This window comes from Syngnathus scovelli, chromosome 15 (assembly GCF_024217435.2).
Source record: "Syngnathus scovelli strain Florida chromosome 15, RoL_Ssco_1.2, whole genome shotgun sequence".
Classification (NCBI taxonomy): domain Eukaryota; kingdom Metazoa; phylum Chordata; class Actinopteri; order Syngnathiformes; family Syngnathidae; genus Syngnathus; species Syngnathus scovelli.
The window spans coordinates 10,025,825-10,050,520 of NC_090861.1; the positions used below are offsets into that span (position 1 = coordinate 10,025,825).

Consider the following 24,696-nt stretch of genomic DNA (forward strand, 5'->3'; position numbering starts at 1 on the left):
CTCAGCGATAACACCGACACGGGGAGGAGATGGCCATCGACCAATCATCTCACAATATTTTGCATGCTTTAATATTCATTTTGTGTTTCTTTAAAACTGGGAAACCCGGAAGAATGTGTCGTCTTTTGGTGGTCACAAAAACGCACTGTCAGGAATGAGTTGAGCCAGGGCGACCAAATGCAGCTTGAACCAGGATTTATTGCAGGGAAAAGGAGTTGGAAGGGAGGCAGGTGGGGAACCGACGACACAGACGGGAGGGAGACTCACGGCCAGCAAAACAGACAGACTGACCGACATGAAGTCCCCTTGGACAAGGTTAAAATTCTGACCGTGAGCCTTCAGACAGACCGAGGGAAAACCAGATGACAAGAACAGGAACACTGGGCACGAACAGGAATGGACACAACAGTAGACACCGACAGGGAGAAACACACGGGCAGGGCTTAAATACACAGGGTAACAAGAGGAAGCAGGTGACAGACATTACGGTAACGAAAGGGGTGTGGCCGAGCGAAGTGCAGGCCGAGCGTGCTGTGGCACGGGCGTGACACGCAGGAGTTTTAGTGTGAGGGACCCGGGACCCAGGCCTGTATTAGTGCGCTTTGTCAGGAATAAACAATTGGTAAATTTGGTCTGATTGATCTACTGGTCTTCTCTTTGACAGAACGAACTCGCAAAATTGCGCCAGTGTGTGGATTAGAACATAGCAATTTATGTGTTAAGTGTTGATCGCAATTTGGAGTCAGATCAATAACTAAAATCCGTAACCTAACAATTTCTTGGTGACCGCGGACGTGATGTCAAGAGAAGGGTAATTGACAACTCGTGGTCTTTAGCCAAGACACCGGACAGTGTCAGGGACACTGTCTCCCGGTCGGCGAACCGTTTGGAATAAGCGCACAACGTTGAGCTGGTACGACGTCTCCTCAACCCTGAGCTCATCACCGATAAGGTAAGCAGAATACCTGTTACTATAAGTCGAAATGCTGCAAATTGAAAGAGGAAATTTAAGAGGAGACTGTCGTTCAGATCAAATAAGGTGTGCATGAAGTTAAGATACATACGGTGAATAAGTTTGGAACTTACGTGTGTAACGTGTACGGTAAAGTCAGGGACTTTAGTGATCATCATTCATCCATTTTCATTTTTCAGGTATTTTCAAAGCAATTTAATATTGTTGCATTTATTAATTTGCTTTAAAATGACTATAATTTATATTATATTATATATATATATATATATATATATATATATTTATATTATAATTATATGCAGACACTATTGCAATGTCAAATGTGTTCATTTAAGAAAAAGCCACACATGTTTTGTGACGAAATCATTCATAACGAGAATGATTTAAGTGAATTGATTTGAATGAATGATTGAGAAGAAATTTCAGTTCTGAAGGCTCCTTTTGTCCCAAGCAAAGTGACAGGTGGTGGGGAGGGGATACAAATTGTAACAGGAACTCTATAAAAATGCCAACCCGTGAGAATTTGTGCCCCCCTCCCATTTTGAGAACGGTAAGTCCTGGACTCCAACAGTTTTTTTTTTGTCTTCCCGGGGGTCTGTTCAGGTAGTGTGGCAAATTTGAACAGGTTGCCTCATTTCTAGCCCAAGTTGCAGGGGGGGGGGGGGGGGGGGGGGACACATCCTCACGATGGCCCCGTGAGATTATGCTAAACAAGGAATTTGACTTCGGTACATCACAGCCTCTGTTCAACATTTAGGTGACTAACAACACTCAGGACATGTGAAAAATGACAAATATTCTCAAACACCCCCTGATCTTAAACTCCCAGGAGGGCAAGGAAAAACTCAAAACTCCAGCTAGGGAAAATGAGAAACCTTGAGAAGACACCACAGATGGGAGGGTCCCTCTTCCAGGATGACCAGGCTGCAATGGATGCAGAGAGGACACATAGTACAAACAGTGTAGACAATTCAAAAAAGGTGTGGAGAGCAGGATGTCATTGCACAGCAATGACTCTGAGACTCTAAGAGTGGTGTGAGTTCATCAGAGCAACAGCCTGGGGGAAGAAGCTGTCTCTGTGTCTGCTGGTTTTGGCGTACAGAGCTCTATGACGCCATCCGGAGGGGAGTAGTTCAAACAGACTGCAACCTGGGTGAGAAGGGTCTGTAGAGATGTTACTTGCACGTTTCTTGGTCCTGGACAGCAGCGCTAAAGGATAGTGCTTGAAAGTGAATGTCTTATCGCCCAATTTAAAACACATGCTGTTAGAGATTCGCTCACTCCAACTTATTTTGCAAGAACCACACGGGAGACAAGTAAGTCCTTTTAGACACCTGCAGGTGGAGAGTCCATTCGTCGCTGTGTGTGCAGCGATGATCGAATGGAGGTCTGAAACTCTCCCTCCTGTAAGGGCATATTTATTAGGAGAAGCAGAGTGGGGGTGAGAGTGGACAGGTTTGGTGAACCCCCAGCCTCTGGTCAAATCAGAGCAGGGGGTGTTTTACGATGTTGTGGGAAACAGAACAACTTTGATTGCTTCCTCTGCAGCTGGTCAATCAAGCAGAGGAAGAACCACTTCATTTTACTGCGTTGTGAGAGCAAGACAAGATTGGTTAATCATTATAGTCTACATTCCAACATAATCCTACGATAAAGATAACCTCGAAAACCCTAACACATGCCACATTTGAGCTAGTATTTATTCATTTATTTATTTGCCATCCTCATTGTTAGAGATTTGCTCACTCCAACTTATTTGCAAGAACCAAACAGGAGACAAGCAAGTTCTTTTAGACTCCTGCAGGTGGAGAGTCCATTCGTCGCTGTCTGAACAGCGATTATCGAATGAAGTCTGAAAAGTCTCCTCCCTGCAAGGGCATATTTATTAGGAGGAACAGAGTGGGGGTGAGAGTGGACAGGTTTGGTGAACCCCCGGCCTCTGGTAACATCAGAGCAGGGGGTGTTTTACGATGTTGTGGGAAACAGAACAACTTTGATTGCTTCCTCTGCAGCTAGTCAATCAGTTCAAAAGATCTTAGCACTTTGTTCTACTACTTTTGTTAAGACAGGACAGGCGAGTTTAATTATTACAGGTTACATTCCAACATAATCATAGGATCAAGATAACCTGGAAAACCCTAACACTCATGTTAGCTGGCATATGTCAGAATTAAAATGTAATTTTGCTTTTAATTTTAAGTCTTTCAATACTGCTATATCCTTACTGCACCGAGATAAACTGTTAAATATATCTTTAAAAACAAACAAAAACAATCTATGCTCCTGCACAGACCTTGCATGTTGACTCTTACAAGTGGCACCCAAATGCCAGATTACAAATCAAACCTTCTCCTTCACTCTCACATTTTTTGATAAAACAGTCTACTTATCTAGACACTGTCATCACATACTAAATAATGGCCTGCAAATTAAACATAATGTTGTTGCTGTGGTCCCTCAAAACATGTGACTAGAATTTGGACAAATATTAAGCCTCATCAATTGATCAATTATCTCCTCACTAAATTCCTAGCCTGTTAACCTATCTGCATAAAGAGGACATTTACAATGCAGGGGATAAAATAATAACAAGGAACACCTGAACCCTAACCCAAGAACACAAGGAAAACCTAACAATAAAGAAAATAAACCCAAACCACAATCAAAACCAGCAGTATTGCGACAACAGCCGCCTTATTTTCGGCAGCATTTTGGCGCTACTTTTGTCACATCATTTGCCTACTCATTTGCCTAATTAGCAAAGGTTTTAGCCAGCATGGCGAACGTTTTAGAGAAAAAGACGAGGATCGTGCCAGGGAAATAGACAAGTCGAACGGGATCAGGAACTGCTTCAGAGGGACATGGCTTGAGAGCAGCATCATCTTACAACTTGGAACACAGCCCGTAACCACCTGCCTGACGGAACATATCCGTAAATTAGATGTCCCGGGGAAGGTTTTGCGCATTCTTTGTCAAGATGTGATAAGCTATGGAGGTCGCGGCGCTTCGAACATTAAGGAGCACATCAAAACAAAAAGGTACGTTTTTACTTTTACAAGCATGGTGGGTAACATGATGTTACATGTAAGCTAATGTTAGGCTATTGTCATGATATCTTCAAATATAGATAGATAGATAGATAGATAGATAGATAGATAGATAGATAGATAGATAGATAGATAGATGTTGCAAAAAATGAACAGTTTTCATCAAAAGGAAAAACTCCAGAATTGATTGTGCCAATTTGATGTATTATATTCACCTTTGGGTGGCGGGTCAGAGCTTGCTTTGACAAAGGAAGTGTAAGGCGCTCCTTCCCTCCGCTAGCCTATGGGAGGTCCTTGGGCTAGCCTGAGTACCCATTTAGCCCCCCTTGTCAGGGTCACGATGAAGCCACGGGAAGCAGGTGGTGGATGAAGTTTGAAGGCAGCCAGAGAGTATCTTTGTTACTGGTTTTGGACTTCGTCGTGCTGAGCAGAGGATACCCTTAGGTACAATGGTCAGGACAGCCGCCCAGTATGGGCACTGCTCGGACAGAAAGCAATTGCAACCTACTGTCTGTAAAATTGCAAAGAAAGCCATGGAAAGACATTCAATTCTTTGGATGACAGAAGAATGGAGGGCCATGGCTGTCAATGCCTGTTCCAGGCAAGACACCTGATGATGATGATGATGATATTCACCTTGGTAGCCCACCAAGCAGGAATATTTTTTTAACAAAACAGTTGAAATAGAGTGATGAAATTAATGGTTATGTGGTTGCTACACTGCCAAAATCCAGGAGTTTCCAGGGAGCTTTGCCCCCTGAGCCCCCTCTGGGGCGTTGCCCCTGGCCCCCTGCGGCCCCCAATGAGGGCCTGTGGGCCCTGTGGCCCCCATCAGGGGCCTGTGACCGCTGGCCCACTGCGCCCCCCCCAGTGGGGCATGCGGACCCCAGACCCCGGCTACTTTTCAGTGTTTTATTCATTTGCCGTTCTCATCATGGACAACATGGCAATCTTCCCAGCCGATGGCAAGTCTGTGTGTGTGTGTATAGGGGGGGGGGGGGGGGGGGGGGGTCAGGGGCAGCTGAAGTGCGGAAAGCCTCGCCACCACCAAGTCACACAATGCAACCCCCCACCTCTGTCCTAAATATGCATTTGTGCCCACCTGACCGTTTGGCCTAAACTTTAGAGCCGTACCATTTTGAAAACAAAAATGGTTACAATTTAACCCCACCGCACAATGGGATACAACCTTCATGCTAATTATATATATATATATATATATACACATTCTTGATCAAATTCTTGTTAAGCGATTTTTTCTGACTGCAACTCACATGCCAAATAAAAATCAACAATTTTATACAAATCAACTTATTGTTCTTCATGAACCACAAATCATCACTTCCACCCTATGAACAGCAGCACCACAACTAATCACTCACTTCTCCAGCTGCGTTGCTGTCCCATCTGACAGCCAAGCCTGCTTTCCACACAATATAAACATAGACACACTTCAACAATTATGTAGCGACCTAGTTAACCCAGTTACCCTTCGCCCTAGACAACAATATAAGTCTCTAAGGTCGCACTATTGAGGTCGCCAGGCATCCGTCCTGCTATATCAGCGATGCCTTCACTTTTTTTTTTTTTTTTTCATGAGTCCCTGACTCGTATTGGTGGCCTGGCTGATCTAATCGTCCCTGACCTTAGGCAACAGTACAAAGTCCCTAAGCGTCTACTATTGAGGCCACTCCGGTGCCCATATGCTAGCCATTGGCATCTGTTAGATAAATTGTATATATATTTTATCATGCGTTCCCTAATGAGTACTTATTAATAAAATTATTGCACAGAATGCTTGCTGTTTCGCCTTGCAGACGTCCACCAGACCACAACAAGTCATACGATGCTGTCTGGAGCTTCCTGACCTTCTACATCTCTGGGAATCCAAGAAAGCTGTTGATAGCTCAAACTATTTTGTCGATGTCTGCACATGGCATTTTGTCCTTGCACTCTTTTCTCATGGTGTCTTGTCTGTGACTTCTTATTTCACATAGCATTTTGTCTTTGCACTCTTTTCGATTCTCATGACATCTTGTCTATGACTTCTTTTTGTTTATAGAATCTCGTTTCTTCTCTCATGAGACAAAGCCCACGCTTCCCCCCACCTCAGGGGCTAGTCTCACATTGTGGGTAGGGCATTCCTAAATAAAAGAGTGAGGAGTGCAAACAGACCTTTAGTGTATTTCGGGACTGCTGTAAGTCTGAATCCACTCCTCGCGAGAAAAGACTCAACATTCTGCCTCACTGGTTTTGTCTGCTGATCCTTTTTCTGATTTTGAACCTAACAGATTTTTGGGGGCTCGTTCCGGGGTCTCAATAGACCTATTTCGGGGTTCCGGCCGACTTTTCGACGCAGGACAAGTCCTTGGCCAAGGCATATAGATAGAGAAACCCTTTTCACGGGGCTGTCTCGATCAGTCGGTTGGACGTCGGAGTGGTTGACGAGATCATCCGGGGAGAAGGCCCAGCAGACTGTGAGTATGAATGTTGATTCTGTTAAAAGGAATGAAGGTGCGGTTGCAAGAGGTCACTTAAAACCTTGACAATTCTAGACCCTATCAAGTGCAATTAGAAACAGTTAAATTCCGCTGGGATGATGGAGTCCCCTGACTGATAAGTCAGTTAAATTCCATTGGAGAGCGGACCCATCTGTTTTCTAAAGAAGTACAGGTAATTTGGAGCAGTTAAATTCCGCTGAGGTGTCGTGGGGCCTCCTAATTAACCTTCCTAGTGTGTTAGCTTTCTGCTGCCATATGAGGTGTTTTTCTTAACTCTTGTTTAGCTGGTTTGGCTTCTTTATCCATGAAAAGATAGGTTTTATATCTACTTTAAGAAAAAGGCAAAAATAAGTTTTTCTTACACAATAGGAAGGTTAAAGAGTTTAGAGTTTGTTAGGATCCACGGGAGGGCGGACTCCCCTGCTTGCCTGTGAGACGATAAGAATGCGCATTGTGTGTGTGTGTATGGTTTGACTGAGAGTGATCTCATTTGAGCTCTCCTTTATGTAAACAGTGGTTTTGTGTGGAAGCAGAGGGAAGGAGACTTACCACTGAATATTTTACCACTGTCCTGTGAATTAAATTGGCTTTAGGACACTGTAGGTGCCATTCGAATTGCCAACTCCGAAATTTAGAGAAATAAACCATGGGAAAATCAAATAGCAAACAAAAGCCGCTACCCCGACATGAATTAAAATGCAAGGGGTCGGCACCGACAATATAAAATATCTTGACAAATGCATATTTTGGACAGAGGGGATTGCATTATGTGACGTGGCGGTGGCGAGGCTCTCCGCACTTCAGTTACTCCCCCCACCCTTGTTATCAGCTGGGAAGATTGTCATGTCTATGTTGTGGGCCCGTGTGTTCGTTTCTGTGTATGTTTGTCTTTGTGTATCAGTTCGTTATAAAGGTTGGAATTGCGTTGAATTGGTGCACGAAAACGGTGTGCTAGACAATGGTTTATCAGATTTGCATTGTTAAATGTAAAATTTAGAAATTATAGAATAATATGACGGTTGTGGGCAGAAACTCGTCCGACGAGGAGAGTGCCCAACCCTCATAAAAATGTGGGAGTAAGAGAAAACATACATTGTAGAACTGGATAAGATTAGGTTAATGCTTAGAAATCAAAGGTGTTATTATTATTCTCTTATCCCCTGCATTGCAAATGTCTTCTTGATGCAGATTGGTTAACAGGCTAGGACTTTAGTGAGGAGATAATTTATTGCTTGATGGGGGTTAGTAATTGTCCAAATTCTAGTCACATGTTTTGAGGGACCACAGCAACAACATTATATTAAATTTGCAGGCCATTATTTAGTATGATATGACAGTGTCTAGCTGAGTAGACTGTTCTATCAAAAAATGTGAGAGTGAAGGTTTGATTTGTAATCTGACATTTGGGTCCCATTTTGAAGAGCATAGATTGTCAAGTCAAGTCAAGTCAAGTTTATTTGTATAGCCCTAAATCACAAACAGTCTCAAAGGGCTTCACATAGCCAAAATTGACAATTATTCTCAAAGCATCCCCTGATCATAAGCTCCCAAAAGGGCAAGGAAAAACTAAAAAAAAAACCCTGCCAGGGGAAAATGAGAAACCTTGAGAAGGGACCACAGATGGAAGGATCCCCCTTTCAGGATCACCAGGTTGTAATGGATGCAGAGAGTGCACAAGTAATACATAATATGAAAATCAATGAAAAAAAAAAAAATGGATGTCGGAGGTGCCCTCGATTGTCCTGGCAGTGTCCTCAAGGGGGCCGAGCCGCAGCTCCCCATCCCGAACTGGTCCAAGAGAATCCAGCCAGCCGCTATCAGCTTTTGAGCCACCTAACCCCCTCCCCAGCCGGGGAGGAGGTGGGCAGAGAGAACAGAACAAACTCCGGCCAAATCGGCCATCACAAGTTAGTTAAAGGCCATCTCATAGAAATGTGTCTTTAAACGTGTCTTAAATGTTTCTACTGAGGTAGTAGTTCTAATATCCATTGGTAGGGCATTCCAAAGCTCTGGAGCCCGAATAGAGAATGCTCTAGACCCTGCAGACATTTTCTTGGCCCTCGGTATAACTAAAAGACTAGCGTTTTGCGAACGAAGGTTACGAGACGGAACATAAGGAACGACTAGGTCGACGAGATATGAAGGCGCTAAGCCATGCAGTGATTTATAGGTTAGTAGAAGAACCTTGAAGTCACATCTTAAATGGACCGGGAGCCAATGTAATTTGGCTAATATTGGGGTAATGTGATCAAATTTTCTTGACCGTGAGAGCAGCCTCGCAGCGGCATTTTGCACTAACTGTAGACTTTTGATACTGGATTTAGGAAGACCAGAGAATAATACATTACAGTAGTCCAGGCGCGACGTGACGAACGCATGTATAATAGTTTCCGCATCCCCGGTCGAGAGGATAGGACGAATCTTAGCAATATTGCGAAGGTGAAAAAACGCAATCCTGGTTATATTCTAATGTGTTTTTGAAAGGAGAGCGTTTGGTCAAATATTACCCCGAGATTAGTTACCGTATCACTCTGAGTGATAGTACAGTTATCTATAGTTATAGTGGTTTCCTTAAATAAATGTTGATAACGAGTAGGACCAATTATCAACATCTCAGTTTTATCCGGGTTAAGACGAAGGAAGTTGAGAGACATCCATTGCTTAATCTCCGCAAGGCACGCCTCGAGATTACAGCAGTCCTGTGGATCTGTCATCGATAACGGCATATATAATTGGGTGTCATCCGCGTAGCATTGAAAACTAATATTATATTTACGTATTATGTCCCCAAGCGGAATCATATAAATATTAAATAAAATCGGTCCGAGTACCGGTCCCTGTGGGACACCACACGTAACATTATAAAGCTCAGAGGACGTATTACCACTCGGTGCGTCCTGCCTGATAGATAGGAATTGAACCAGCTTAGTGCTGACCCTGAGATACCAACACAACTTTTAAGACGCCCTAATAAAATATCGAAGTCTACAGTGTCAAAGGCAGCACTAAGATCAAGTAGTAACAATACAGACGACGTATTTGAATCCATAGCTATGAGGAGATCATTGGTCACTTTAGCAAGTGCTGTCTCTGTAGAATGATTAGCTCTAAAACCAGACTGAAAAGAGTCATATCGATTATTAGCGACCATGTAATCAATAAGCTGCTGTGCTACTACTTTTTCGAGAAGTTTTGCTATGAACGGGAGGTTTGAAATTGATTGTTTTTGTTTGTTTATTTTTAAAGATATATTTAACAGTTTATCTCGGTGCAGTAAGGATATAGCAATTTTGCAAGACTTAAAATTAAAAATTAAAAAGCAAAATTACATTCTCATTTTCCCAGATGTGAGGGAAATTGAAAGATAAGGAAGACAAAGAAAAGATAAGAAACAACTTGCTGTTGCACAGACAGGAAGATGATAACACAGTGTCAGCGCGGGCTCGCTTAAGAACCGCAGCTGAGAATGTGATGAATGAAGATGAGAAAAATGATCAAATTACAAAGACAGATGTTGTGGCACGGCAAAGCGAACCATCCTTTCCGTCTTTGTACCCCAAATTAAACAACTCATTGCTTCCTATAATTTGAGAGGTGATGAAGTACAACAGGTTTTCATGGCATCCTTAACCAAACATTGGGCAAGCGTTAAAGGCACCTGGAGTCCTTTTGATCTCCAGGGTCGTCCATTGGAATATAACGGGGTGCCATTACAAATACAAATTGACCAACTATTGCAGGATAAAAATAAAATTTCAACGTAGAGCAAATTACACAGACATTGGCCGGACTAAACAAAAACAAGATAAGTAGTTTGAAGACTTTAGGCACAGACCAGAAAGAGTGTTCAACTGATGTCTATGATCAACAACTCAAAAATGCTCTACATGCAAATTTGCGACCAGTATTATGTCGACAACGAATAAATTCGACAAATTTTTTCCCTATAAAATGGTGCCGTTTGGGTTTGAAGTACATAGTCGCTTCAAAGGAGGAAAAGCATGATTTAAGATATGCGATTGATCAATGAGAAGGCTATCCCTTGTGCCAGGGGTGTCAAACTCATTTGTTCGCGGGCCGCGGTTTAGTCATGGCTTCTTTTGGAGGGCCGGTATGACTGTCATACCCGAGTAGATGTGTGAGCGCCTCATATTGTGGGAGCTGCGGAACAAGCTGACGAGTACCTCGCTTTCAAATCAGACAAGTAAAAACTGGTCTAATATTTGAAATGTAACATATTACTAAAAGTGAAGATAATTTGCAATTCGAGTGATGGCACATGAAAATGAAGCACAATTTGACACCTGTGCCTTATACAAAGGTAAAGTTGGATTGGAAGATAATTTGCAATTCGAGTAATGGCACATGAATATGAAGCATAATTTGACACCTGTGCCTTATACAAAGGTAAAGTTGGATTGGAATTTGATGAAACGGATATGGACATCCACATATTCCATTAGAGTTTAAATTGCTTGCAATGTAATTGCGTATTAGTTAACACCTGTGTGGTTGATTGATTGATTGATTGATTGATTAATTGAGTGAGTGAGTGAGTGAGTGAGTGAGTGAGTGAGTGAGTGAGTGAGTGAGTGAGTGAGTGAGTGAGTGAGTGAGTGAGTGAGTGAGTGACTTTTCTGTCGCCTGCACGTCATCTTTCCTGCATGGCTACGTTGCTGTCTCAGCCGCATCTGACCATTGAAAGATGCACGACACTCAATCCTGCCACTCTCATTCCCCTTCCTGACGACGGCGAATTCCATGATTGTGTCGAAGCTGCCCAACAGATTGCAAAGGCTCGGCCTGATTTGGAAGATACGCCTCTGCCAGATGGTCATGTGGTTTTTGTTGATGGGTCTTCTAAGAAAAATGAATCTGGTGTGACCCTTACTGGGTATGCCATTGTTACTGCCGACGTGGTTTTGGAGGCTGCTAAACTGCCATCCAATATGTCTGCGCAGGCCGCTGAGCTCATTGCTTTGACTGGGGCCTGCAAATTGTTTGCAAACAAATCCGTCACTATCTGGACTGATAGTCAGTATGCTTTTGCTACAGTGCACGTTTTTGTCCAGCAGTGGAGCAACCGTGGCATGATAACTTCTACGGGGAGGCCCGTCACCCATTCCACAATTCTAACTCAACTTTTGGATGCTGTCCAGCTACCTTTAAAGGTAGCGGTTTGCAAATGTGCTGCTCACACTGCAAGCTCTGATCCTGTTTCTCTCGGTAATGCTTTTGCTAACAAATCCGCTAAGGCCGCTGCAGAGGGCCTGCTCCACGTCCTCTCGTCTCTCACAGCTCATGATTCGATGTCACACATCTCCCCTGATGTGTTGCTTGACATGCAGTCTCAGAGCCCCTCCCAGGAACGGCTCTCTTGGGAAAAACAGGGTGCAACTAAAAACACTGTTGGTCTTTTTGTGTGACCTTTGGGCAAACCTGTCTTGCCTCGTAACTTGTTCAAATGGGCTGCTATTTCGAGTCATGGGGTCACCCATGTCTCGACGGGGGGTATGGTGAAACAAGTTGAAGCTATTTATACAACATACGGCTTTGCAGCTTTTTCACAACAATTTTGCAGAGCGTGTTTGATCTGTGCTAAACATAACCCACAAGGCAATTTAAGACCTCAGAGAGGGAAATTCCCGACTCCGTTGTATCCATTTCAGACAATACATATGGATTATATCCAATTACATAAATGTGAAGGGAAATAATATTGTTTGGTCATAATAGACGCATTTTCTAAATGGGTAGAAACATTTCCTACCAAACATGCTGATGCGCTCACAGTGGCAAAAGCCTTATGCAAAGACATCATTCCAAGATACGGTATTCCAGAAAAAATTTACAGCGACAATGGTCCACATTTTGTAAATCAGACACTGGGACATTGGGAGAATGTTCCACATAAATCTAGAGAACCATTGTTCCTATCGTCCACAATCAGTTGTTGAGAGATCTAACGCGACTATAAAAAAAAAAGATTAAAGAAATGTATGGAAGAAACCAAACGACCATGGACTCAGTGCTTAGACCTGGTCAAAATGTACATAAATATTACAAGTACAACAGGGCTAACTCCCTATGAAACTATGTTTGGAAGACCTTACAGGCTTCCTCAGTTCAAGAACACATGGGAGATCCCCGAGGAAGCCACGTTAGCTGATTACATGAGAAAAATGTTGGAACGTCAAAAGAATCTAACCAATAACACTGATGATGAACCCATTTCTCCGCAGGAAGACCCCAAAGTGGTACCGGGAGACTGGGTTTTGATCAAGAGTATCAAGAGGAAGAATTGGCATTCACCCAAGTGGGAAGGTCCCTTTTTGGTACTACTCACGACACCTAATGCTTTGAAAATAGCCGAACGCAACACGTGGATTCATTTATCTCATTGTAAAAAGGTGATCTCTGCAGACCCAACCTAAGTACGGAAGGTGAGCAAAGTCTGGTAATAGTGCCTGATCCTAGTGCCAAGATCCAGGGTTGACACGAAAGCTAGCAGAAGCCAATTTCCAAGACACCAACCCGAAGCTCAGGGTGTTGACTCTGAGGAGATCAAAAAACATGAGCATTCGAGAGTCATTTGGTGAGTACTTTAATCAGGCTGTGGCCTGTGCAAAGTCTGCCATGTGTTTTTGGTTGCTTTTGTTGGTTTGTGTTACCATTGTATTTTTTTCGGGGGTTATTTTATTTGGAGGGATAGAGTACAATGAGCCTCGAACATTCTTCTCTCAGGCAAATACCAACAATTCTAATCAATATGGCTCATGGGGAAAAATTGCAAGACATAAGCGCGACACTAAATCCCCTTTTGATCAGGTTGTTTGTATTCCAGAAGCCGTCCGTGTTCCAACTTGCGTACCATGGCTTTTGTCTTGGGCTTATAATAACAGATTTAATAATAACTCATTAATGTTTACTGTGGCTCCTAATACATCTTCTTCTATTATTTTACCTATGAAAAGTTTGAAAGGGTTTCATAATGGTCACCCCACTACTGGAGATAAATGGCTCGGGTATTGGTGGTATTTAACTGGCCACCCGGTTAGCACCGGCTGGGGCACCCTTGTCACCACACAAATGCGAGAGTATTGGCCCTCTGGTTCCAGTGAAGAGGCTGTGTTCTTTGCTAAATGAGTGTCTTTGAAAAATCAGGGCAAAAGCCTCCTTTTGACTCTTACACTCCCTGATGGTCAAATTCGTCCTCCAAATGCCACCTTGTTTAACACTTCTTGTTGGGGTTTTCAACTGTGGGCTTGGTCCTCTGGAATCGATCCTCGCTTTCCTATTGCTATTTGCCTTAATAAAACAATGTCGGTCGCAGACCGTCCCGTTACAAATAATTACACCCTGTCAGCAGGAGCAAAAATCACAAGTATGCTCCTCACTGATGTAGACAGCTATTTTGTGGCCTCCACAGGGATAAGCGGTCAAACCAACAACTGGCTTCCTATGGCTGAACAGGCCGCAAAGATGGCTAACACCAGTTGCATTGCATGCATGGGTCCAAGACCTCTTTTGAAAATCATACCTGCAAATATAGTTCCTAAGTGTGCTGTTGCTTTAATGTTAAACCCATCCATTTCACCCAAACCTGATTGTTTTAAATGGGATAAGGTTTACCCTGTTGCCTCTATGACAAAATCTAAACCCCTTTTTTCGTCCGATGTAGCTAAGGGTAATTTTACATGCATTAGATTACCTGGTACCGGTGAGAAGCTCGGCGCCCTACCTACTCCATGGTGTGGGTCCATGGCCAATGTCACTGCCCCTTTTTTGCCCATTGCTCGTAGTGATATTTGGTTTTGGTGTAATAGTAACAAACTGTATGATAGGTTGCCTTTCAACAGCTCCGGAATTTGCGCTTTGGTAACCCTATTGCTACCTGTTCATTTGATACCGATGTCCTCTTATGATCTAACATCTTTTGCTAAGTCCGTAGTGCCCGTATTCTGGCCGAGAACAAAACGAAACGCCGAATGGCGGGGCACAGCTAATCCAACCTACATCGACGCCATTGGTGTTCCTAGAGGAGTATCAGATGAGTATAAGCTGGTGAATCAGATAGCGGCTGGTTTTGAATCCGCCCTGTGTTGGTGGTGTACTATTAACAAAAATGTTGACAGGATTAACTACGTCCATTACAACGTGCAGAGCCTTGGAAACTGGTCCGAGGCGGGTTTCAGGGCGGTCCACTCCCAACTGGCCGCTACTTCCCTCATGGCTTTCCAGAATCGAATGGCCCTTGACATGCTACTCTCAAAGGAGGGCGGTGTCTGCGCCATGTTCGGTGAGCAATGTTGCACGTTTATTCCGAATAATACTGCAGCCGGCGGAAGCCTGTCCCAGGCCCTTGAGGGCCTGCGGACCTTGAACGGGAAGATGAAGGAACACAGTGGGGTGAACACAGAGGTTTGGACCGACTGGTTGAACGTGTTCGGAAAGTACCGCACCCTGGTTTCCTCTGCCCTGGTCTCCATTGCCGTTTTCTCTGCCATTTTGAGATTGTGTGGATGTTGTTGCATCCCTTGTCTCCGATCCCTAATTAACAGGCTAATTACAACTGCTATCTCTCCACCAGCTGAGACTTTCCCGTTGCTCCAAAGGGATGACCTTTCGATCGACGGGGGTTCCTTCTCTAGTGACGACCCCGTCGGCGATTCTATTGTGGTAAACCTGTCCGGTTTGTTTCCTGAACCTGGCTTTGCCGATTAAGACTCAGTTTCCTCGCGAGTGTAAGTTAGTTCTTGCGAAATGTGATCCCTTGGCTGAAAATCTTTTTGAAGGGGCCATATGGGTGATGTGTTGGTCTCCGGGAACTTATGATAAACAGGGGGGAATTGTTAGATAAATTGTATATATATATATGTTATCATGCGTTTCCTAATGAGTACTTATTAATAAAATTATTGCACAGAATGCTTGCTGTTTCGCCTTGCAGACGTCCACTAGACCACAACAAGTCATACGATGCTGTCTGGAGCTTCCTGACCTTCTACATCTCTGGGAATCCAAGAAAGCTGTTGATAGCTCAAACTATTTTGTTGATGTCTGCACATGGCATTTTGTCCTTGCACTCTTTTCTCATGGTGTCTTGTCTGTGACTTCTTATTTCACATAGCATTTTGTCCTTGCACTCTTTTCGATTCTCATGACATCTTATCTATGACTTATTTTTGTTTATAGAATCTCGTTTCTTCTCTCATGAGACAAAGCCCACGCTTCCCCCCACCTCAGGGGCTAGTCTCACATTGTGGGTAGGGCATTCCTAAATAAAAGAGTGAGGAGTGCAAACAGACCTTTAGTGTATTTCGGGACTGCTGTAAGTCTGAATGCACTCCTCGCGAGAAAAGACTCAACATTCTGCCTCACTGGTTTTGTCTGCTGATCCTTTTTCTGATTTTGAACCTAACAGCATCCCACAAGTTCCAGCGGTGTGAGCGCCCTTCGCTGATCAGACAAAGTCCTCACCACCTTTCTCTTTACCAAAAAGAAATCATCTATACAATCATAAATGTAAATACAACCACCATTCCTGCACACAGAGCTAAAATTATTAATTTTTAATTTTACTCTGCTTTCACTCCACAATATTGCTGAACTGGGAGATTTTATTGAAAAAAAAGGTTCCATCTTACCTTTTGTGCCGATCGGACTGCAATATTGTTGAGCAAGAGCAGAGAAGGAAGAATCCTTCCTGGAACATGTACTTTTCCTTCAGAAGAAATCACATCGGATGGTCACCATTTGTTGGATTTGGTCCACAATTTGGGAAGCGCGCTATCCGCGCCTCACGGCAAAAGCCATAACCAATCACCTGTTATCCAATTTACTCACTGCATGCTCGTTTTATTTCTTCAGTTTTAGGAAAAGGCTAAGATACCGGCCGCCGTTGGAGTGCCTCCCGGCGTCATCAGACTCACGGCCGCCATCGGGCTCCACCCCAGCGTCGCAGGACCTGCGAACGTCGCCAGACATCCAAGCCAGCTGCGTCGGACCCGCGATCGTCCCTGGCTCCACTCCCACTGCTGCGGCGCGTGAGGGCTCTTGCCGCCGCGCACAGCCCCGCCTTTCGAATGCCACCGATCGCGGTACGGACTGTCAGAGTTGCCGCCGATCGAGGTACAGACTTCCAGAATCGCCGCCAATTACTGTACGGACTTCCAGAGTCGCCATCTGAATGCGTTCTATGTTTGGGTTGCCGCCCGAGAGCGGTTCATGTTTGTGTTTCCGCCGATTGCGGTTCTGTCCCCAAGTCGCCGCCCGAGCGCGGTTCAGTTCCCCAAGTCGCCGCCCGAGCGCGGTTTTGTCCCCGAAGTCGCCGCCCGAGTGCGGTTCTGTCCCCGAAGTCGCCGCCCGAGTGCGGTTCTGTCCCCGAAGTCGCCGCCCGAGTGCGGTTCTGTCCCCGAAGTCGCCGCCCGAGTGCGGTTCTGTCCCCCAAGTCGCCGCCTGAGCGCGGTTCTGTTCCCCAAGTCGCCGCCCGAGTGCGGTGCGGTTCGGTTCCCCAAGTCGCCGCCCGAGTGCGGTGCGGTTCGGTTCCCCAAGTCGCCGCCCGAGTGCGGTGCGGTTCGGTTCCCCAAGTCGCCGCCCGAGTGCGGCGCGGTTCGGTTCCCCAAGTCGCCGCCCGAGTGCGGCGCGGTTCGGTTCCCCAAGTCGCCGCCCGAGTGCGGTGCGGTTCGGTTCCCCTAGTTTTTTTTTTGGGACGTCGGGAGACGTCCCTTGTGGGGGGGGTTCTGTCACGTCTCGCCCCCAACTGCTCCACTATGTGTCTGTCTTGGTTTCTGTCTGTGTGCTCGCCCCTCCCCTCCTGTGTGCCCATGATCAGTGTGATTGTTCCCACCTGCCTCTCGTTACCTGTCGTGTATAAAAGTCCTGTCTGCCCCTCTCTCCCTGTCGGATCATTGGTATTGGTTGGTTTTGGTTTTGGTTGCTGTCGTTCGGTGTTGGCGTACTGTCTTGATGCCGTCATGTCCTGCTGTCTTCTTGTTTCACGTCCCGGTCAGTCAAGTTATTGTTTAAGTCATGTCAGTTTACCGAGTCTGTATTTTGAGTTGCTTCAATAAACCCTGGTCCAAGCTGCACTTGGTCGTCCTGCTCCATGCTCCACAACCGATCCTGACACAGTACTGCCATACACTACTGTTTTGTCTGATCATTACTTAATAACATTTGAAATTTTAGTTCTTTGTCAAAGACAAGAGAGCAATCAGAATTATAGCAGCCGTAATATTAACTCCATGACTGCAACTGCGCTATCTGAGTTACTGCCATATTCCCCGCATATATCGGCTCTATTGATTATCTTACAAATGAATTCAATGCGACATTGTTTAATGACATCGACTCTGTGGCGCCGCTACGTCTGAAAACTCGCTGTAGATTGCAGACTCCGTGGTTCACAGATGAAACACTTACGCTTAAGCAATTATGTAGAAAGCATGAGCGCAAATGGCGTTTAACCAAACTTGGGGTTTTCCATCAGGCATGGCGTGACAGCCTCCTGAAATATAAAGATGCGCTTATTTTAGTAAAAACTCATTATTTTTCGCAAGTCCTTAATCTTAATAAAAACAATCCTAAATACCTATTTGATACAGTGGCAAAGCTAACACTACGCCAGCTGACCCCCAATAGCACCTTCCACTCAGCTGACAAGTTCATGAAATCTTTCGCTCGAAAGATTGAATCCATTAGGAATGAGATCAAGATGACCAATCGAATCGCTAAGTCGAGACCACCGATTACCGGCACTGACGATCATGCAATTACCCTCTCAAGTTTTAAAAGCATGTCCCTTGAAAGGCTTACACAATTGGTTACTGCGGCTAAACAAACAACATGTTTACTCGACCCGCTTCCAGCCAAACTTTTTAAAGAATTATTTCAAATTTTAGGACCGTCCGTCTTAAATATGATTAATCTGTCTGTCTCCTCTGGGATAGTGCCAACAGCCTTTAAAACCGCTATCATTAAACCATTACTTAAGCGACCAAATCTTGACCCGGACTGTCTCAGTAATTATAGGCCAGTTTCAAACCTCCCATTCATAGCAAAACTTCTTGAAAAAGTAGTAGCGCAGCAGCTTATTGATTACATGGTCGCCAATAATCGATATGAATCTTTTCAGTCTGGTTTTAGAGCTAATCATTCCACTGAGACAGCACTTGCTAAAGTCACTAATGATCTCCTCACAGCTATGGATTCAAACACTTCATCGGTATTGTTACAACTCGATCTTAGTGCTGCCTTCGACACTGTAGACTTCGATATTTTATTAGAGTGTCTTAAAAGTTGTGTTGGTATTTCAGGGTCAGTACTAGGCTGGTTCTATTCCTATCTATCAGACGGGACGCATCGAGTGGTCCATGGCAATACGTCCTTTGAGCTCTATAATGTTACGTCTGGTGTCCCACAGGGATCGGTACTCGGACCAATTCTATTCAATATTTATATAATTTTGCTTGGGGACATAATACGTAAATATAAGTTTTCAATGTTACGCGGATCCCCTCCGTGAGTCCTGGTGTAGGGGTTTGCGTGCCCCTATGATCCGAGGAGCTATGTTGTCTGGGGCTTCATGCCCCTGGTAAGGTTACCCATGGCAAACGGGTCCTAGGTGAGGGGCCAGACAAAGCACGGCTCACACAAGTCCCTTATGAAGTAAAACATAAATGGCTTTCGTTTTCCCTCGCCCGGATGCGGGTCACCGGGGTTCCCCTATGGAGCCAGGCCTGGAGGCGGGGCTCGAAGTCGACCGTCTGGTGGCCGGGCCTTCGCCCATGGGGCCCGGCTGGGAACAGCCCGAAAAGGAAACGTGGGTCCCCCTTTCCATGGGCTCACCACCTGTGGGAGGGGCCAAAGGGGTCGGGTGCATTGTGAGCTGGGCGGCGGCCAAAGGCAGGGACCTTGGCGGTCCGATCCCCGGCTGCAGAAGCTGGCTCTTGGGACATGGAATGTCACCTCTGTTAGAAAAATTGTATATATATGTTATCATGCGTTCTCTAATGAGTACTTATTCACAATATTACTGTTCAGTATGCTTGCTGCTTTGCCTTGCTTATTCTTATCTTGTACAACAGAACAGAAGGATTACGGCTGGGTCAGGGGCGAGATGACGGTTGTGTCAAACAAGATGCTGCTGACAGCTCAGCGTCCACCAGAACAGATCGTGAAAACAACACGTCAAACAATGCGTCATGAACCTTCTGATCTTTGTTAAAGAACGACACTTTCTCTTTTTATCTCTCAGAATATCGCTTAAACTGTTTTGCTGATATAGCCATATCTGCACGCAACACTTTGTGCGTTACTTTTTGTTTCTTACGAGACGAAGCCACAATCTCTTCCCCCCCCCCCTTAAGGACTAATCGTCTCACACTGTGGGTAGGGCATTCCAAATAAAAAGAGCGAGGAGTGTAAAACAGATTTTTAGTGTAGTCGGATTGCTGTAAGTCTGAATGCACTCCTCGCGAGAAAAGACTCAATATTCTGCCTCACTTGTTTTTTGTCTGCTGATCCTTTTCTCTTATTCAGATATTCAGTTAGCACTTTGAACCTAACAACCTCTATGGCTGGAAAGGACCCTGAACTGGTGTGCGAGGCAGAAAAGTTCTGACTAGACATAGTCGGACTTGCCTCCACACACAGTTTGGGTTCCGGTACAAGCACTCTCGAGAGGGGCTGGACTCTCTTCCACTCTGGAGTTGCCCACGGTGAGAGGCGTCAAGCAGATGTGGGTATACTTATTGTCCCCCGGCTGGGCGCCTGCACATTGGGGTTCACCCCGTAGAACGAGAGGGTAGCCTCCCTCCGCCTACAGGTGGGGGGGGGACGGATCCTGACTATTGTTTGTGTCTATGCACCAAACGGCAATTCAGAGTACCCACCCTTCTTGGAGTCCCTGGAGGAAGTGCTGGAGAGCGCTCCTTCTGGGGACTCCATTGTTCTACTGGGTGAATTCAATGCTCACGTGGACGATGACAGTGAGACCTGTAAGGGCGTGATTGGGAGGAACGGCCCCCCCGATCTGAACCCGAGCGATGTTCTAATATTGGACTTCTGTGCTTGACACGGATTTTCTATAATGAACACCATGTTCAAACATAAGGGTGTCCATGCACTTGGCACCAGGACACCCTAGGCCGCAGTTCGATGATCGACTTTGTAGTCGTGTCATCGGATTTGCGGCCGCATGTTTTGGACACTCGGGTGAAGAGAGGGGCGGAGCTGTCAACTGAACACCACCTGGTGCTGGGTTGGCTCCGATGGTGGGGGAAGATGCCGGTCCAACCTGGCAGACCCAAACGCTCTGTGAGGGTCTGCTGGGAACGTCAGGCAGAATCCCCTGTCAGGAAGAGCTTCAACTCCCACCTCCGGCAGTGAGGCCATGGAGAATGACTTCCGGACGGCTTCGAGGAAATTCTGGTCCACCATCCGGCGTCTCAGGAGGGGGAAGCAGTGCAAGGTCAACACTGTTTACAGTGGGGATGGCGTGCTGCTGACCTTGACTCGGGACGTCGTGAGTCAGTGGAGAGAATACTTCGAAGACCTACTCAATTCCACATACACGCCTTCCATTGTCGCTGCCCCCGCGACCCGACCCCGGATAAGCGGAAGAAGATGGATGGATGTTACGCGGATGACACCCAATTATACCGTATTTATTCTAATTATTGGCCATATTCTAATAATCACCCAGTGTGTGTTAGCGATAACATATACATAAAAAAACATTATAACATAAAATTATCGCCCATGCTGCTAAAAATTCCCCCCAAAACTTACGTTTTCCTCCGCGACCGCATGCCGACGTCATTGCACAAGTTTAAATATGACTGATTTGACAGCATGTCGAATGTCCCTTTTAAATTGTTTTTCTCCATAAACTGATACAATTACACTCGTCACTCCGCTACAATATCCTCGTACAATTACGTTATCGGGGCGTACGCTCGAACAAGACGATCGCGATAACATGACGTGCGCAACATGTGATGTGCGACGGTAACGTGACGCATCGATGGAGCGTCAATTGACGCACCCCGCTGTTAGAGGTAGATCAAAACAGCCGCTGTTCTAGTGTTAAGAACACCGGTGAGATGAAGGTATTGCATACTAAATAAGGAAAATGTACATATTATCGCCCATTTCAGTGCCCTTTGGCGATCGGCCAAAAAGTGTTCTCTATTAATCGCCCCCCACCCCAGGGCGATAATTAGAATAAATACGGTATATGCCGTTATCGATGACAGATCAGCGGGACTGTTGTAATCTTGAGGCGTGCCTTGCGGAGATCAACCAATGGATGTCTCTCAACTTCCTTCGTCTTAACCCAGATAAAACTGAGATGTTGATAATTGGTCCAGCTTGTTATCAACACTTATTTAAGGAAACCACTATGACTATAGATATCCGTATTATCACTCAGAGCGATACTGTAACTAATTTCTTGGTAATATTTGACCAAACGCTCTCCTTTCAAAAGCACATTAAGAATATAACCAGAATTGCGTTTTTTCATCTTCGTCATATTGCTAAGATTCGTCCGATCCTCTCGACCGGTGATGCGGAAACTATTATACATGCGTTCATCACGTCGCGCCTGGACTACTGTAATGCATTATTCTCTGGTCTTCCTAAGTCCAGCATTAAAAGTCTACAGTTAGTACAAAATGCTGCTGCAAGGCTGCTCTCACGGACAAGAACATTTGATCACATTACCCGAATATTAGCCAACTTACATTGGCTCCCGGTCCATTTAAGATGTGACTTCAAGGTTTTTCTATTAACCTATAAATCATTGCATGGCTTAGCGCCTTCACATCTTGTCACCCTAGTTGTTCCTTATGCGCCATCTTGTAAGCGTCGTTCGCAGAACACGAGTCTTTTAGTCACACCGAGGGCCAATAAAATGTCTGCAGGGTTTAGAGCATTTTCTATTCAGGCTCCAGAGCTTTGGAATGCCCTACCAATGGATATTAGAACTGCTACGTCAGTAGAAACATTTAAGATACGTTTAAAGACACAGTTCTATGATATGGCCTTTAATTAACCTGTAGTGGACGATTCGGCTGGAGTTTGTTTTCGCTCCCTCTCCCCATCCCCCCTAGGGGCCCCTCCCCGGCTGGGGAGGTGGTTAGGTGACACCCAAGCTGACAGTGGCTATCTGGATTCTTGTGGACCAATTCAGGATGAGGGAACTGCAGCTTACCCTCCTCGAAGACACTGCCAGGACAATCGAGGGCACCTCTGGCAGCTCTTCGCTTTGACTTTTTCATTGATTTTCATATTACGTATTTTATGTGCCTTCTGTGCATCCATTGCAGCCTGGTGATCGTGAAAGGGGGATCCTTCCATCTGTGGTCCCTTCTCAAGGTTTCTCATTTTTCCCCTGGTAGGGTTTTTTTGAGTTTTTCCTTGCCCTTTTGGGAGCTTAAGATCAGGGGATGCTTTGAGAATAATTGTCAATTGTTTGTCTATGTGAAGCCCTTTGAGACTGTTTTTGATTTAGGGCTATACAAATAAACTTGACTTGACTTGGTCACGAATGCCCTTACGTGCTTGGGATCTCCGTTAAACTTCTCAATATTGCCGAGGCGGGGCTCCGGGTCGTCCATGAGCCTCCTGGCCTCGGCAGACGGGTGGCGTATGGGTGCCGCAACAGCCGGGGAGGCATTTACCGACAGTCCCTGGAGGGCTTGGGTCATCTCCTGCTGCTGTAGCTGCAGCTGTTGTTGTTGTTGTTGACTCATCTCGATCAGTGTCCGGATGTCGGCTGACAGGCTGCTGATGGTGGTCTTGGCTCGCTCCAGTCGGCTCAATGCCGTCTCGTCGTTCACTGGCTGCATAGCAATGGTCAGCCTGTACTGTAAGGGAGCAGACAGTACAGCCAAGTGCGGAGCGACAGAGACTTTATTGTGGGGAAAGAGGGGAACCGTGGGCGCTGGAGCGGCGATTGGGCTGGGGAGCGGACAGGTGGACTTCTGGGAAGGGTACTGACAGCACGGACGGGCGGATTATACAGGCAATTCAGCGGGAGTACCAAAACGGTCAAGTGAGTCAGGCTTGCAGGAACGGGTGAGTGAAGCGGCATCACGGGACAGGCTGACACGCGGGTTTGCGTTGGCTGCGCTGATATAGCGCACTCAATGAGCCCGCGACAGGTGGTGGCGATTCCGCTGACAGGAGGGGCGCGGTCGCGTCGCAGGTGGCACGTGACACAGTTGGTTCAAAATGCTGTGGCGAGACTGCTCACATGGACGAGAAAATGTTATCACATCACCCCAATATTAGCCAATTTACATTGGCTCCCGGTCCATTTAAGATGTGACTTTAAGGTTCTTTCATCAACCTATAAAACACTGCATGGCTTAGCGCCTTCGTATCTCGCCAACCTAGTAGTGCCTTGCGTTTCATCCCCAGGGATGAGAATGGCAAATGTGAAAAAAACACTGAAAAGTAGCCAGGGGTCTGGGGGGGGGCCGATGATATATAAAAAAAAAAAAAACTTTTCCTCACCCCCCGTGGGTGGTCTCTTTTTCCCTTCAAGCTCGGGTCCTCTACCAGAGGCCTGGGAGCTTGAGGGTTCTACGCAGTATCTTTGCTGTTCCTAGTACTGCACTTTTCTGGACTGAGATGTCAGATGTTTTTCCTGGGATCTGTTTCAGCCACTCCTCCAGTTTGGGGGTTACTGCCCCTAGTGCTCCAATGACCACAGGTACCACTGAAGTCTTAACTCTCCAGGTCTTCTCCAGCTCTTCTCTGAGCCCTTGATATTTCTCAAGTTTCTCATGTTCCTTTTTCCTAATGTTACCATCATTTGGGATGGCTATGTCAACCACAACGGCTTTCCTCTGCTCTTTGTCCACCACCACAATGTCCGGTTGGTTCGCCATTACCATTCTGTCTGTCTGGATCTGGAAGTCCCAGAGGATCTTGGCTTGGTCATTCTCTACCACCTTTGGAGGTGTTTCCCACTTGGATCTTGGGACTTCCAGTCCATACTCTGCACAGATGTTCCTGTACACTATTCCAGCTACTTGGTTATGGCGCTCCATGTATGCTTTACCTGCCAGCATCTTACACCCTGCAGTTATGTGCTGGATTGTCTCAGGACCTTCTTTGCACAATCTACACCTGGGGTCTTGTCTGGTGTGGTAGATTTGGG

At 45.6% G+C, this 24,696-nt stretch overlaps 1 long non-coding RNA gene across 2 annotated transcripts; it reads left to right on the top strand.

Annotated features, from left to right (window-relative positions):
• Positions 1-813: 813 nt before the first annotated feature.
• Positions 814-20,016, top strand: LOC125982518 (uncharacterized). 2 transcript variants are annotated; one of them, XR_011088184.1, is made up of 3 exons: positions 814-952; positions 12,764-16,046; positions 16,392-20,016. It is a non-coding gene; the product is annotated as an uncharacterized lncRNA (long non-coding RNA). The 2 variants fall into 2 exon arrangements; XR_011088183.1 differs by lacking the exon at positions 814-952 and having other exon boundaries at positions 5,047-16,046.
• The last annotated feature ends 4,680 nt before the right edge of the window (positions 20,017-24,696 follow it).